The following is a 15,609-nucleotide window of genomic DNA, read 5'->3' on the forward strand; positions in this document are numbered from 1 at the left end:
ATTAATGAAATATGGACTCCAAGATTTTTCCTTCTTTTTTCCATGGCTTTAATATAGTCCACTGACTTTTAGATTCTTTTTTCCTACTTTATCTTTTTTTCAGAAACTTGTTTTTGATATGAGATATCTTATATTTCTTCTTTATTTTTAGTCTGTTGAAATTGTTTTTAATATTTCTTGTCTCATAGATTAATCAACATCCATTTGACAATTCTAATTTTAAGGAAGAATGTTATTTTGCAAAGTTTTATATATCTGGTTCTACACTAAACTCTTAATTATCCATCAAGTCTTTACTCTAGAATTTCATGGATAATATTCTGAAACTCTTATTTCCTTTTCACACAAATAAAGTCAGATCTGAAAAATCAGAAAAATACTAGTTGCTGATGGGTAAATACAGCCAGTATGAGAAAAATGACACTTTTACTTAAATTAATATATTTATTCTGTTCTATACCAATCAAAATGCCCTACAAATTATTTTATAGAGATAGAAAAAAAACAATAAAATTCATCTGAAAAGAACAAAATATCAAGGATATCAAGGGAATTGATGGAAAAAATATGTGAAGGAAAATGTTCTAGCAACACCAGATCTTGAACTGCACTATTATGTAGTAATCATCAAAACAATCTGGCACTGATTGAAATAGAGTGGTTGGTCAGTGGAATAGATTAGGTATTCAGTATCTAGGAATAAACTCTTGTCTCATTTATTCCAGGAATTCCAGTTGACCTTGTGCATAAACTTTGTTTTTCTTTTGAGGCTTTACTTATAGATGTTTTGGAGTTATTTTTCTCTGCATTTCTGTCTTTAGGTAGTCTTGGTTTAACATTATATTTTTATTGATGATGTTAATTTTATTATTTCTTGTTCTGTACAATCTAAGAGAAAAATAATGTGTTTTTTTTTTCCTGGATCCTGATAGGTACCCACTGCTTTATTTAAATATTGAATATTATGTTCTTTAAGAACCTCAGGGTCTGCTTAGACCAGCAAGCTTCAAACTTTTAAGGGGCTCTAAGTAGTCTAATCTTGAGCATAGTCTATTAGCTGACTTTTTGTCTGAATTTTTCAGGCTCCTGGCCTCAGCTCTGTATCTAGGAAGTACATATGCTACCTTTCACCTCCTTTAAAATCCAGTAGACACTGTCACTCAACTAGAAGGCTCTAGGTTCAGAGTACTATCCAAGAAAGATAGTCCTTGTTCAGAAAAGAACTGTTTGAAAGGAACTCTGGGGAGAGAGGGAAAGTTCACCACTATTGTCCTTTCTTCAAAACATAGATACAAGACCCTCTCAAATCTTAGTGATAGAAATCTATGCCCATTTTGGATAGATCTCCAGTTTAGTACCTGCAAACCTCTGGCCTTTCCTCTATGTTAACCTCAAAGAAAAATAATACCCATTTTGGTTTTTCCTTGAACTTCTTTCTAAATCTATGTTGGAGTAGTTGCATGACAGCCCTTGACTATGAAACTCATCTTGCTCTGACATCATTGCCGGTATCAAAAATAGACTTTCCTCCCTTGAGGTCCCTGTCCCTGTCTCTGTCTACTATGTTTCTTATACATCATATCTTTCAGTATTGGCATGGAACATACTAACATTCTTATCATTCTAATGGAGACCTCCAAATCCTTGGAAATGTGACATTTATAATAGTTGAATATTTTTGAGTTACTATGAAAATGTCTGGTATAATATTAGTCTGAAGACAGAAGATTCTCCAAATTGAAGTCCTGTAAAAAGTAGTCAATTTGTTGCATTAATTAGATGTAGATGAACATAGATTCACCTATAGGCAATATGACCTACTCCTTTCAACTTTTCTGATCATATGAAGATCGCATGGTGAAAATGAGCAGATTTTTCTGTTTCATCAAATGTAAAGGATCCATTAATCTCCCTGTGTTTCCTTCTATGGGCTTAGTTTTACTTTAGCATCTCCAGTAGAATGGTTGGGCCAGTGCCATGTACTATGTTAACAATGTTGACCTTTATTTACATAGTTCTAAATTTCACATAGCTTTAACTTGAGTTGAACCAAGTACATTGAAAGATCCACTTTTAGTAATGGTGTAAAGAATTATTGGTAGAGATCAGACTTCTTGTCCACCATATTTTCTTTCTTTATTCTTTCTTTATACTTCTCTTTTTCTCCTTTTGGTATCTTTATACTGCCTGGTACCTACTTTTTGGAAAATAAATCAAACTATCAAATTTACAAAATTTCAAAAATTAAATAATAACTCACTCATCCTTTGGCATAGTCCCATGGCATGAACTTAGTTCTCAAAGGATATGCCAATGAAGCCTGGATGACACTTCCTATAAAATTTGAAAGCCGGTAAGAAATTGAACTGTAGGGATAAAGACAGGCCTTGGGGTAACTAAATGCTAAAAAAAAAGAAAGTAGATCAGCACATGATCTATACCCTAATTTCAAAATAGATATATGATTTTATATTAAAAATGTTACTATAAAGTTAGAAGAAAAGTAGATCATATACTTTTTTACATTTATGAAATGATTTTTTTAGCTAAACAAGGGAAAGAGGCAATTATAAAAAAGATAAAATAGATAATTTTGATAAGGTGAAACTAAAAAACTTTGATATACACATGATTAATTAATCTAGGATAAGAAGTGGAGTGGTTGAATGGAAGAAATTATTTGTATCAAATATCTCTGATAAGGATCTAGTACCCAAGATAGACAACTATTATAAATTCTTATATCTCAATAGATATTTGTGTATTCATAGATGTATATATCCACATGTAAGTACATATACTAATATATGTGTGAATATCACATGATATGATTTTGTTTTGGTTAGGCAGTTTCTGAAATATTAATTTAAAAATTTCAAATCTTTGAAAACATAATTTATGTACTATTAAATCAATACATACTTGTTAAAAGTTTACTAAACTCTTCATCCATTTTCCCCTGTTAAGGTGGTCTATTGTAAACTCCAATAATAATGTTTCTATTTTTCTCTCAGTTGATTACCCAAAGGCTTTACACTATACTTCTACAATCTAGTTCCTATAACTAATATTGTATCTTAATATGCAATGCTACTTCTCTTCATCTTTTATTTATTCTGTTTCTTTTAAATAAGAATATGTATACCCTTCAAGAGCCAGAGTACAGCTACAAATCTCATCCCAACTGACTTTCAATGATATTTATGAAGTCAATTTTTCTTCCTTGCTTTAAGGTCCCAGGTTTATGCCCCTTGTCACCCATGGTTAGTGTATTTGAGTAGAGAAATATGAGATCATGGGTTTTATTACTGGATGCTTTTTTGGATTTTGTCTACTGTGAATTTCTGAATGTCTAATGATATTCTTCTATGTATAGCTACTTTATGCTATCCAAATGAACAACGTATTTCTCTATTTCTGGTTATTCTTTGGTTGGCATTAGTTACCTTTACTCTTTAATTTAAAATTTCTTTACCCATCCTATACTTTCCCCTAAGCTCCCAGGTCATTAATATCTGTAAATACTTTATTGTACTAGGGGAGCTTCCTTATGGTGAATTATTTCATAAAGAAAACCATTTTAACAGTGTGAATAACCACTCCCTAGTTTATTTACTAATGTTTTGGATCATCTCATATTAATTTTTTCTAAAGTTGGTATTTCTGTGATCTTCTCTTAGGAAAATACAAAATAGGTAATGCAGCTTGAAAATAAATGTTAAGATTACAGTTTTAAGTAATATGTAATTCACATATAATGAAATCAGAGAAGAATATTTAATCCTATGTATTTGTGTTTTAAGATTTTTTCAAGACTACTTTTAAGAAAATTTTAGATCAGATTTTTTAGTTACCCAATTTTATTTTATCTTCATTTTTATTTATAACTTTTTATATCACTTTTCATTTCTGAATATATACTTCTCAGTTTTTTCACCCATCGAAAAAAGAAATTAAGAAAGAGGAAAAATTAAGCAAAACTGATTTTTATATTTACCATCTGATAGGCAATATTCTACATCCATAGTACCTCACTTCTACAAAATATGGATTTTCACATTTCTTTAAGTTCACATTTATAACAAAAACATAAGCTATAATAGCTATAAGTTTCTGTCATATACCACTGGTGACTGAATATTCATTAAGGGTACTGAGAAACATTATATTTTTAATAACTGAAAAAGGGTGACCAACTCTATAAATATTTGCAATATATTTTCACTGCTTCATTCTGAGGAAGCCAGATAAAGGGGAGAAAGAGAAAAATAAATAGATTTAAAAAAGGAAAATATATATACCAATGAAACTCTTTTGGGGGCCTTTAGGAAGGGTAGAAAGTCAAAATTCAAAATATTACTGCTTTATAAAGGCCATATAAACAAATTATTAAAGGATAAAGTGCATTAGTTTTTAACTGCTTTTTGAGGGTGCCTTCAAGCAATGAAATCCTTCTACTAAATTAGCAACATGTACATGGGGGCCCAAGAGTGAAAAGTAATAAAGGTTAATTTTATTTATGCCGGAAAATGCCTTCAGGGAATTCTTGGTATTAATGAATCATAGTGACTGAAAATAGGCCATGACTAATTTTGATGATTAAAAATGATGATTCAATTTTTTTTAATAAATGAAAAAAGTCTTACTTTTCCACTTTTATATGGGTCACATCACTGTTGATGGATTTAGGTATCACCTCTTTGTTTTTACTTTAATTTCCCCAGAAACATATTCATTCTGTGCTCTGGGACTAAGCCAAAGTACCTTCCCATTCTTTTGACAGGGTTTCCTTAAAGGCTTTTGGCAATTCCTTCCTTCTTTCCTTCCCCCCCATTTATTCCTTCCTGCCTTCTTTCCTTCCTACCTTCCTTCCTTCCTTTTTCTTTACTTAGATTAATTATGTTTGATGGATTATTTTTATAAGGCTGTCATTTTAAAACCCATTCCTCCCTAGAGAACCCCCCATTGTAACAAAGAAGTACAAATAAAGCAAAATAAACTAATTAACTATATGCCTCATTTTATGTCTGTGTTCTATTCTTAATTTCCCACTACAAGAGAGCTTTTTTCTCATTAGTATTCATGAGTCAAGATTAATTATTTCATTGATTTAAGTTCTGATGTCTTTTAGTGTTGTTTCATTTATACTACTGTCTTTACATTATTCTCTTGGTTCTGCTTGCTTCATTCTTTTTCAGATCAAATTAATCACCTCAAACTTAACCAAATTCTCCATATTTATAATTTCTTCTCTTATTTTGTTACATATGGAACCTTTCTGTCATTGGACTTCTTGGGGCTATCTGACCAATCAAAGTGATTGACAGGCTAAAAAGAATGAAAAATGTTCTAATATTTTTTATATTGTTCCAAATTGTTTGGCAGAATGATTAGAACAACATTTAGCTCCATCTAGAGTATGTTGATATATACCTGCCTTCCCACATCTCTTCCATCATTCACTATTTCTCTGGTTTGTTTTTTGTCATTTTAACTTTTTTTCCCACATGAGTTGATACCTCTGGCCTTTGTTTTAACTTGCATACCTTTTATTATTAATGATTTTGAGCGTCTTTTCATGCTTTTCCCATATTTCCCTCAAAGGCTCACCAATCAATTGAACATTTGAAGTGAACGCATGTATCATCTTTCTGCTTAATTCTTACCCTCCCTTTAAAAACCACAGAGTGCCATGTTATCTTTCCCATGGGGCAGGCTACTCTAGTCATCTCTTTTTGTCCTATTTTTCATTTTTTCTTCCTTCATTTAGACATGTGTAAAATCCTCCTGCTGGTCCTTCAGAAAGTATCCTAAATGATTCTCTTCTCCTCTCCCTGTTGCCATGGATTCCTGCTGACCTATCTTCCACCTGTGGCAATGCAATCTTCAATCACTCCTAAAAAGACTCTGTAGGGGGCTAGACGTCATTGCTATTTTGGGTTTATCTCTTTCCTTTTTGACTCTTTCCCCACTTATTCCTCATTTTTATCTTTATATTAAGACTTTTCCTTTAAAAAAAAACAACCATTATAACCCTCCCCTTTTCCAAATCTCTGTTCCCTTGTGTTGCCAGTTCTACTTTTCTTACTGCCTACATTCAGTCTATATCCTGCTTTTGGTCCTTTGCTTTCTCTATTTGATATAACTCTGTTGGATTCTTGCCTCAAGGGAATCTCATTTTCTTTAAAACTTCACCTTTGCTGTCCATATTTCCTGATTATTTCTTATTATTATTTCCTTGCTATTCCTATCTTGCTATAATCATTTGGACTCAATACTGGAATATTTAATCCTCCCCCCAAAATATATGTTTTATACTAGATTTGTTTGGAAAATAACTAGTTCTGGAGTTAGAGAGTACACATTCTCATCTGAGCTTTACTGCTTACTCTACTATCTTTGTATGACTTTAGGAAAGACACCTGGGCCTCTGATTCCTGTTCAATGGGGCATACAAATAACTCCTATATGAGTTCCCTTCTATCTTTAAGAGAAACCCTTGACCTCCTATGACTTTATGATTTTCATAGATAGCTTCACGAATTTGTCTTTCTCTGAACTTTCAAGTCCTAACTCCCCCATTATATGCTATACTCCTCCAGAGCAAGGATAGTCTGATTTTGGTTTCATAACCCCTACACAACTTTGTTCCATAATAGTACTGCTGAATAATTGTCTACAGTTGTCCCCCTTCTTTCTGGAAAACAGCAAGTGGCATCATTGCAGGTCAAATACAGTTGAGTTGAAAAGGTCAACCACAAGCAAGCCACAGTGAGTATCAAGGTGGAATACACATTTCTCGGAAGCTTATAACAGTGCATGCATTACTGGTCTTCACTGTGCAATGTCTTTCTCAAGGCTAGCCGAATTATGAAAACATCAATTTAGCCATTATTGACTTTTTGGCCAGTATACCAAGAAAGTCTAACAGCAGCTTCCATAAATTAAATTTGGCCACCTAGCTCCCAGACTGACAGGCTCCTACATCATTGACAGAGAAGACAGGGGAAAGCAGTTTTCCCAGCTGTTTCTGTAAATGATGTGCACTGTGTTCACAACCATTAGCAGGTGGAGAATTTGAAGTGTGGGTAGATTGCAGAGCTGCCTCTTTTAAAAATGCATAAGCACTTTGTGAGTTTGCAAAGTCATGTTTCACTAGGCTCAGTTTGAATTTTTCATGGGGGAAGAGATAGTCTTTAGCTTTTCCAGTTTTAGCCCATCTCTACCATCAGGAATTTCAGAATGAAGATTGCAGTAGGGGAAACCAAGATTAATCATATATGCCTCTCACTAGTCCTCTCATTTTTCTAATATCACGAAGGTTATATAAAACTGCAACATTTGCAGCATAGATCACATATTTCATTGATTTCCCTTATTCTGTATTTTATGAAGTAGAATAAAATTCCTCCATCTTCTGTAAAAAAAATTCCAATCGCCCTTAATGCTATGCTCAATCTGAGATTATGTCTAATTTATCCTCTTAACTATCTTTTTTTAACCCTTGCCTTCTGTTTTAGGATCAATGCTGTGCATTTGTTCCAAAGTAGAAAACAGATAAGGACAGGGCAATGGAGATTAATTGATTTGCACAGGGTCATCCAGTTGTCTGCAAGTAGATTTGAACCCAGGACCACCTGTCTGTAGGTCTGATTTTCAAACCACTGAGCCACTTGCCTACACCCAAATATCTTTTTAACACATAGTTGTTGGTGAGCTATCTCCCCCAATAGAATGTGAACTCCTTGAGAGTAGACACTGTTTTTGTTGATATTTACTAGTCACTTTGGTTTACATTCCCAAAGCTTGGCAAGGTGTCTGCCCATTAGTGAGTACTTAATGGATAATGATTTTACTTGATTCCATGTATGAGACTTAGATTCTAAGGACCAGTTTTCAACTAAAACTTTGCTCTGAGGAATTCTCTCCCCCCCATGAACCATCAAGCATTTTAGGAGCTGCTGAGCAGAGGCTTTATTATTGACTCTACAAAATCACAAGAAGAGAAAAGCCTGGCTCAAGGAAAGAGCATTAGTTCTGGAGTCAGAGGACCAAAGTTCCAAGGTTACCTCTGACCTGCCTCTGTGTCCTTGGTCAAGTCACTTAATCTCCCTTCAGAACAGAGTTTCAGGTTCCTTAGTTGTAAAGGGAAGGAGGTTCAAAAACTTGACCTCTGAGGTCCTTTCCAGGTTGAAACCCACCAATGATCCTACAAGAGTCTGCCCTGCAGACATAGATGGTAGTGAATCAGGAGGACCCTCATGCCTTTTCTCAAAGTCCTAAATGTACATAGACTCTGCTCCAGGTCATCAGTGCTACTCATGCCCAGAGGCAGTGAATGATGAGAACCTCCGTAAAGAGAGCCCAGTCCCAATAGCTACAAGGTGGCAGTGTAGATGCTAATAGAAAGCTTAATACTCCAGGATCTGGGACTAAAGATTTTACTAGCTCTCTGTTTGCCTCAGTTCCCCCATCTATAAAATAACATTTATCTTCCATGGTTATTATGAGGATGAAATGAAATGATAATTGTAAAATTCTTAGCAATGGCATTATATAATATTTAATTATTATTTCAAAAATAGTGTTTCTTCTTGCAAAGTTTTACCCAATTCTTAGAAAGATTTATGGAAGAGCAAATCCTTTAAAAGACTTCTATAGCAACTTTATTCTGTATAATAGGGAGGGAATGATGCATGAAAGGCAGGGGGAAACCCCTATAAGTTGACATGGACCAATTCATATTCAGCTTAGGACTCAACTTTCTTCTGGTCTGATCTACCTGTAAGGTTGGTGCTCTTTTCTTAGTCAACCGGGTACATCTTAATATCATGAAAATGATAATGATGCTAAGGACCACCTGTTACTTTTCTCCAGTAGAATATAAACTCATTGAGGGCAGAGAATGTTTCATTTTTTTTTATCTAGCACCAAGAACCATGCTTGATACATAGTAAGGCACTTAAAGAATACCAATTGACTCATTTGAGTATTAATTGCCTCATTGAAAATATGCAAGAAAAAAAAACAAAAAATTAAACTGTGGTAAAAGTCCAAAGAGGAAGATCATAGTTTGGGGAATAAAATGGAAATTAAATATCATCTGTTCTAAGACTTCCATATTATAGATGAGGAAACTGAGACCCATAGAAATTAAGGGACTTGCCCAAGAACACAGTGGTAGTAGTTATGAGATCCTGGATTTAAGTCCATTATTTCAGACTCACAGTGAAGTCTTCATCTCACTATATTACAGTCTTCACAAGGGCAATTAGAGAGGCTCGATATTCTTCTTCAGATTCAGTGGAATATCTTGTGTTGAATAATCTCTGTCCCCATACAGAGCAGAAAGTTTCAACCTCATTCTGAGTTCTAATTCTGAGTTGGAAAGCCATATATCTCAAAACTAGTAAATATATATGTCCTAAAGTAATATGCTGCTCTTCCAGTCTTCTCTAAGTGAACCATCCCTTGCTCCAGTGGAGTTAGGAAAAGTGTGTTAGATCTTATGAAATAAAAGACTAGTAGAAATGTAAAATAAAAACACTAGGTTGGATCTTTAAAATCTAGAATTTAAAAGTTTGTTTAAGGTAGGATAAATGCTTTATTTTGCAAAGGCAGCTGAAATAGAGAATGATGTTTATTTTCAGATATTGCTCTCCCAAACCCTTTTTTAGTTTAAGTAAGCAATCTACTTATATTTAACACAAGTAGGCAAACTACTGAATGGGATTTATTTCACAGAATGTGTTTAATTCTATTCTTAGAGAATTTTTAAAAATTTGATAAGCAGATGGGGTTTCCAATTCAACTGGATCCTGATACCAAAGAAATTCCAAACAGTTGATCTTTTTTTTTGTTTTGTTTTTAGAACAGGGATCTTCACACTTTTTTATATTGCGGATAACTTTATCAATCTGGTAAAGTCTATAAACCCCTTCTAAGAATAATGTTCTTAAATAATTGAAAGAAATAAAAATTTCATTGAGAGGTTAGTGAAAAATCACAACATATTTTTCCTATCCAAGTCAGTGGAAATCCTGAATTCTATACAAAGTATTCCAAGTTTAGAACACCAGAATAGAGGAATGGAGAGATTAATTTAAAGAAAAATCAATTTATTTCAAAGAGTTAGGCAAAAACACTCAGTTGAAGATGAGATGATGAAACTAATCCCTAGAGAGGTTAAAGAACTTGAATAAATCACATTACCAGGAAGTGGCAGAGCCAGGACTGACACAGGTCCTCTGCTTCCAAAGTCAAAACATTATTCATTGTATTATTAGGACCCACTCCAGTTTATCAAGTTAATGTGGTATTTCAGTTACTGTGGCCTAACCAAGGCAAATTATAGTAGGGAGGAAAGAAAGTTGGTATTTGTGATTGCATTAAAGGAAATTTGAGTAGGCATCAATCATGGCATGTGCATTGCATAGAAGCAGGGTTGGTCAGGGAGTAGGTGGAGATCACAGGAGCATAGATTTAGAGTTGTAAAGGAACTTGGAGGATTTCAGATCCAACCTCTTGATTTAAGAGATAAAGAAACTGTCTACTATATTTATGTGACTAGCCCAGAGCCACACAGTAAGTTTCTTTTTTTTTTTTTAAACCCTTACCTTCCATCTTGGAATCAATACTATGTATTGATTCCAAGGCAGAAGAGTGGTAAGGGCTAGGCAATGGGTGTCAAGTGACTTGCCCAGGGTCACTAGACCTGGCTCTCAATCCACTGAGCCACCCAGCTGCCGCCCAGTAAGTTTCTGAAATAAGATTTAGACTTGGGTCTTCCTGATTCCAAGTCCAGTGTACTATCCACAAAATTATAGCAGGTTGCACCTCATAGATTTGCTAAAGAAGATACTAATCATATACAAATAATGAATACTTGATTATGTAGATAAAGTAATACCAATAATTATGGTGTTTTTCACAATAAGTTCAAGTGGTGAATAATACAGAAATAGAGTAGAGATTTTAGTCAGAAAAAGACAAGAGAAAAAAAAATCAGTGATGCAGGCTAGTTTCTTGGAATAAGATGCTTTTCTTCACAGTAAATTAGGGCTCATCAATTATTAATCTATAGAGGGAATTATTTACCTCATCAATGAAACCTCAGCAAAAGCCAATCCAAAGCTTGCTTCTGCAACCAGAAGCAGCAAGGTATTTAAAGGAATTATATAACCCCTTTAAGTGTTAAAATTTGGTGATTCTGTGACAGTCAAAAACTCTGGATGCTTAGAAGTACCCTTGGAAGAGCCTTCCAGTGTTCAGATTATACAAGTGTAGGTCTGTATAACTGCACAGATCATATGGATTGAATCAGACATCCATTACCTCGATTTTCTAGCCTCTTGTTCCAAGTTCTTAAACTCTCTTCAGATGATAAGCTTTTGGAGAAGGTGGGGAAGACTCCAGCTTATAATTCTTCAAGACAGAATGAGGATTTCCTATTATTGTTGTGATCATTTTCCAGATTTATATTCATAGCTTTCTATCATACCTCACCTCCAGCCAAAATAGATTTATTCTTTTCTCTTTTTTACATTTAAATATAATATGGATAGAGAGCTAGCCTTGGAATTACCAATACTTGCATTTAAGTCTTGCCTCTGACATACACTAGCTGGGAGACAATGGGCAAGTCACATAACTTCTTAGTATCACAGACTCTAAGTAGTAGTATCTTTAACTCTAAGGTTAAAGTAGCAGAGAGTTTCTCACCTGTAATTCCCTAATTCATTAAAATAATGCCTCCAGTTTTTCCATTCATCCTACTCTTCTCCACCCATACCCTAAAAAAATCAGAATAGTAGTATTATCACCTGAAATAAATTGAAGTAATTTTTTGAGTTGACTGCAGGCTCAGGTGACATTTCAATCCACGACTATCTCAGCATTCCATCAGGAACTGGTCTGTTCCTGTTCTAGTTTCCTAGCTTGTGCAAATTTTAAAAGTCTATGTGCAGTTTTCCACCTGGATACTCATGCATCCCTCACACACACTGCTGTTGATTCTTTCAAAATGGCTCCTGTGGGCAAATAAAGATTCCCCCTGAGAGGGAAGGAACAGGGAACAGACCTTACCACTTTTATGAGGTTCACCCAATTTATAAGTTTACACAACTTTTATTTTTGCTGGATCTAATCAGACTTTGATGCCAAAGGTCTTTGTCCCAAGGTTCTTATTGCACCTAGTCAAACCCAGAAAGGGTCCAGGTAAGTAGATATTATCTTTCTATATTTTTAATTGTAAGTTGTATTTCAAACCTTTTCCTCGAAGAATATGACTATTTCACCTTTGTAGTGGAATGAACTGTTCTGTAGAAGATAAGTAAAAAAAAAAGAGCTGAAGTCCATTAGCAAAAGTCCAGTGGATACTTAGCAAGAGAGATAAATTTCAAATTCTTAAAGCAAAACATCCCCCTTAGAGACCACACTGGCAAAGAGAGGAGGCTATTTCTATTCTTATTCTTTGCAGGACCCAGCTGGTTCATGTTTAGCAGACTTCTCCATAGCATGGGAGACATTTATTTATGATAGCCTGTGATAACTAGGATGCGACCACTGTTGGGCTTCTTTTGGTTAATTGGATAACCACATTTAATTTAATGGGTCTATGAACATGATGGCTCCATAGTCCAATTATGACAGGTTGTTTCAATGAATGAGTCTCAGTAGGAAATACTTGAGAGTTTATTTCACTGGGTTTACAGGTCAATCAACAAAAATCTTGGGATTCCTCCTTTTAAAAAGGGCAGGGGAAAGACTGCTAATGATAGCTGATATTTATATGCCTCTTAAGATTTGCAAAATATTTTGTATATAATCTCATTTGAGAGAGTACTGATATGATTATCCTCCCATTTTATAATTTCAAAAACTGAACTCAAAAAGATCCCACAGCAGGTAAATATTTTATGTGAGATCTAAACTTTTTCTTATCCTGATTTTTACTTCATTTTATCTATTACATCACATAGTGATATCAACATAAGTGATATCACTGTGAAAAAGTGAAAAATTCATCACTTAGACACATCAGTCAGTCAAGAAGCATTTATCAAATATTTATGGTATGCCAGGCCCTGTGTTAAGCAATGGGCATTTAAAAAGACATAAATATAGTCTTTGCCAATGAGAGTTCACATTCTAGTGGGAGAGGCAACATACAACTCTCTCTCTCTCTCTCTCTCTCTCTCTCTCTCTCTCTCTCTCTCTCTCTCTCTCTCTCTCTCTCTCTCTCTCTGTAAATGGAAGCTATTCAGAGGGAAAACAGTATTAGTTTGGGAATGGTGTAGGAAAGGTATTTTGTAGAAAGTGGCCTTTAAGCTAAAGGAAGCCAAGAAGTGGAGATGAGGAGAGAGAGTATTATAGGCAGAAGTGACAAGGATCCCCGGGTTGAGGGGAACATGCCAAACTGAAAGAGCAGTAATATAAATACAGGTGCCAAGTAATCTCTTAGATGGTTGTTCACCCAATACAACCATATCATAGTACCATGTTCTAACCTGGGCCATTATTGCAGCGAATCAACTTGAATACAAATGAAATACTATATACATATAAATATATATGTATATATATATTCACACATATATAAATGCACAGATAGATAGAAGACAGACAGACAGACAGGTAGATAGATAGATAGATAAATAGATAGATAGATAGATAGATAGATAGATAGATAGATAGATAGATAGATAGATAGACAGATAGATAGACAGATAGATAGATATTTGGGGTAAATTTATGAAATAATGTAGTTTCCTTTTCTCTCTCCTACCCTCAATCCCCTAAACAAGATCACAGCAGGATTTCACTTTATTGATAATGTGGATACTTTCCCTCTCTGGAGGACTAGGGATGTTTAGAGGATGGGAGCAAGAAGGTGCAATCTACTCGTTTACTCGATGACATGAATAGAGGTACTCCACTGCAGCTGCAAGAAGGCACTACTATATCTCTTTCTAAGCAAAATTTAGGCCCCAGTTAATCTCTGAGCTACAGAGTGCTAAGGATGCATGGAATACTCTGAGCTATCTTATTGTTCTGCTACACCCAAATGAAAAGTGCCTGGCAATTGAGTCATCCTGTTACCTCATAACAAGTACATATATAAATTGCAAAAGTATCTCAAAAATAGAACTCTCTTCTGAAAGTCAAGTCAATAGGGCTAATCAGAGAACTTATATAAAGTTTCTTCCAGTGATTCAAATTCAATAATTGATTTTATTTTAAAAAATAAGAGAGCTAAACAAATGTCAAAGAGATGATAACATTTTTTATGAGTTCCATCCTTCATTCAGTGGGACAAAAAAAAGGAAACCTTCAACATACCTGCCTATTTTCAATCCTTCCTTCCTCTGCTCCTTTTCCAAAGAGGAAGAAAGGTCAAATAAAAATGACCCTTGGGATGGACTTATATCCTTCTTAGGGAAGAGAGGAGCCAAGGACATGGGAAAAGAAAATTGCCTCGGGGGCAGCTGAGTAGCTCAGTGGATTGAGAACCAGGCCTAGAGACTGGAGGTCCTAGGTTCAAATGTGGCCTCAGACACTTCCCAGCTGTGTGACCCTGGGCAAGTCACTTGACCCCCATTGCCTAGCTCTTACCACTCTTCTGCCTTGGAGCCAATACACAGTATTGACTCCAAGATGGAAGGTAAGGGTTTAAAAAAAATAAAAAGAAAAAAGAAAAAAAAAGAAAATTGCCTCTAGACCAGCAACTCCACCTTTTGTGATGTGTATGCCAGAGTGCATCATGCAACTTATAGAATAAGGTAATGGTGTCATAGGAAATTACAAGGGACATTAGAGAGTCTCATGTCCTAGTCCTTCACTTTGCATTAGAGCAGTGGTTCTCAACCTCTCAATTTGTAACAATGAAAATACATAATGCATATCAGGTATTTACATTCTGAATCATACCTGTAGCAAAATTACAGTTTTGAAGTAGCCACCAAAATAATTTTTTGGTTTGGAGTCACCGCAACATGAGGAACTGTATTGCGGGGTCACGGCATTAGAAAGGTTGAGAACCACTGCCTTAGAGGAAAGTAAAATCCAGATAATAAAGTGGCAGTTTGGTCCTGGGGAATCACTTTGAAAAGTATGAGGGTTCTCTGAATGTAGGATTCAATGATGATGATGATGTTTCTCTGTTTTTATATGTGTTTGATGGAGAAGCCACAGTCCACGTATGCATACCATAGACAAGTTTCCACCCAACTCTAGTTTTCTCTTATAGAATAAAAAGAATGTGAGATGGGTTAGAGTTGAATTCCTTATTAATTTAGTGCATAGGTTTTCTCCTGGAGTTAGAGGAATGGAAAGGGAGGGACCAAGCATAAATAAGTGTCTACTATGTATGAGGTACTTTGAAATTATAATCTCATTTGGTCATCATAGCAACCTTGGAAGGAAGGTTCTGTTATTATTCTTATTTTGTAAGATTAAATTTCTTTCCCAGGGTGAGACAGCTAGGGAATATCTGGGGCCAGATTTAACTTGATATTTCTGTACTCTAGGCCTAAAGCTCTCTATTCCCTATACCACTTAATTGCTTTTGCTAGTTAGAGGATGAATCTATTCTAGCACAAGGATAACTCA

The 15,609-nt window shown here is 34.8% G+C and overlaps 1 protein-coding gene across 1 annotated transcript in view; it reads left to right on the forward strand.

The window, feature by feature from the left end:
• The window catches only part of KCTD16 (potassium channel tetramerization domain containing 16), a 357,038-nt gene that overhangs the window by 328,165 nt on the left and 13,264 nt on the right, over positions 1–15,609 (forward strand). The gene's annotated exons all lie outside the window — the stretch shown is intronic.

The sequence above is a fragment of the Monodelphis domestica genome, chromosome 1 (assembly GCF_027887165.1).
Source record: "Monodelphis domestica isolate mMonDom1 chromosome 1, mMonDom1.pri, whole genome shotgun sequence".
Taxonomy (NCBI): Eukaryota; Metazoa; Chordata; class Mammalia; order Didelphimorphia; family Didelphidae; genus Monodelphis; species Monodelphis domestica.